General features: G+C 40.4%; 1 non-coding gene across 1 annotated transcript; it reads right to left on the bottom strand.

Annotated features, from left to right (window-relative positions):
- Positions 1-1,236: 1,236 nt before the first annotated feature.
- On the bottom strand, positions 1,237-1,343 carry LOC148576646 (small nucleolar RNA R71). Its single transcript, XR_015904139.1, has one exon. It is a non-coding gene; the product is annotated as a small nucleolar RNA R71 (small nucleolar RNA).
- Positions 1,344-2,104: the final 761 nt, after the last annotated feature.

Raw genomic sequence — 2,104 nt, 5'->3', positions numbered from 1 at the left:
AATTTACATTCACAATGAGCGAGTAGTTCCCTAACTTGATGGAGAGTTGATTGAAAGGAACCCTTGAGTTGGAAAGCTTAAAAGATAGATTGCAATTGGGTTTATGGTTGGATTGCCTTCTAGTCACTAACACCAATCTCTTTTAAATAAGTGGATTGCAACTTGTGAATAGACGTAGCATTCCAACTTGTTTGACTTTTCCTTACCTAGTAAAGGATAACTAAACAGGACAACCTTTAATTGTTAGTTAATCTTGAGAGTATTCCAACAATAATAGGGATTCCAACTAATCAACTTCCAGTCAAGGCTTTTATTTACCTTATTCAATTTCTCCAATTTAATTTCCTGCTTACTCAACTCAAACCTTTTTGAAAACCTCTGATTAATAAAATAGCACACTTTTCTGCAACTCGTTGGGAGACGACCTGGGATTCATACTCCCAGTATTTTAATTTTAAATTTCTGTGACACCTTTCTAAATTGATAAGTGGATTTCTGGCGAGTTAAGAACTATACTTGCAACGTATATATTTTAACAATTTTTAATTCACCAATTTCTGCCTGCATCAATTTTTGGCGCTGTTGCCGGGGAGTTACAATAGAGTGCTAAAGTTATTAATTAGAATTTATTTATTTGCATTTTATTTTATTTTGCTACTATGAGCTGCATGTTTCTTTCGTCAAATGACGCGTTCACTTCCTAATCCAAGCTTGCCAATATTCGATCCTGAAATTGAAAGGACTATTTCACGAATAAGGCGAGCTCGGCGTCGGTTAGTCCTCTCTGAGGGCGGATTCGAGACGCCATTTGAGGAAGAAACCAGCTCCCGTTCTACTGATTTGGTTGATTTACGTACAGGTAACATGGCGGCAGCCAGAACTGTTACTATCCAGGAGGAAGGAGCCCCTGATTTTACAATGCAACCGTTTCAAGCGCATCACCCAGCGGTGGCTACAGATTTTGAAATAAAGACCGCACTGCTCAATTTGATGCCCAAGTTTCATGGCTTACCTGTTCAAGAGCCTATCAAGCACCTGAGAGATTTCCAAGCAGCCTGTTCTACTGTCAGGCGTGATGGTGCAGATGAAACTTCAATTTTGCTGAAAGCTTTCCCGTTTTCTCTTGAGGAAAAAGCAAGAGAGTGGTATTATACTCAACCCCTAGCAAATTTATCCAACTGCGATACACTCAGAAAAGAATTTTTGGAAAAATTCTTTCCATTTGAAGTTACTGATAAACTAAGGAAAGACATTTCCACGATTGTTCAAGATGACAACGAGACTCTCTTTGAATACTGGGAGCGCTTCAATAATCTTCTGGAAGCATGCCCCCACCACAGGATTGACAAGATAGTGTTACTCAGCTATATCACACAGGGCATGAGGCCCCAAGATAAGACCACATTGGAAAGTGCTAGCAATGGGTCTATGAAGAAGTACAAGACCACTGATGAGGCATGGAAATTGATCAGCGACTTAGCTAAATCTACTAGGAACCATAGGCAGAAACAAGGCCATTCAAAAGCCGTTGCAGAAGTATCATCTAGCAGAGAGACTGCTGCTCTAGCTCAGAGTATTTGTGAAATGACCAACTTACTGAAGTAGATGCAATTGAATCAACAACAAGTTCAGCAAGCTCAACCTTCTCCAGCACAGCAAAGCCAACAGTTAGTCCCACAGAGAGTCTGTGGCATTTGTGCTGATTATAGCCATTATACTGATGAATGCCCGCAGCTCCAGCAGGAAGACAACATGGTGGCATCCACTCATAACTTCTATGACCGCCCCAACCAAGGGTACAATCAAGGTGGAAATCAAAACCATGGATGGCAGGATAATTCTAACCAGAATTGGAGGGACAACAATAATAGAGGAGGCAGAGATAATAAGGGAAATCAGAGGTGGAATAATAACAACAACAGGCAGCAGAATCAACCTTACAGAGCACCTCACTTGAGGCAATCCCAAGGACCACAGAATACCCAACAGCAGACTTCTCAATTTACTCATCTTTCTTCATCTCCTAATGAAGAGTTACTACAATCTTTTGAGCGAAGACAACAGACCATGGAAAATAACATTATAAATAACATTAATGCCAGTC

The sequence above is a fragment of the Arachis ipaensis genome, chromosome B1, assembly GCF_059453495.1.
Source record: "Arachis ipaensis isolate K30076 ecotype BB chromosome B1, ASM5945349v1, whole genome shotgun sequence".
Lineage (NCBI taxonomy): Eukaryota > Viridiplantae > Streptophyta > Magnoliopsida > Fabales > Fabaceae > Arachis > Arachis ipaensis.
The sequence above is the reverse complement of the archived record's forward strand: the minus strand, read 5'-3'. Positions and strand labels throughout refer to the sequence as shown.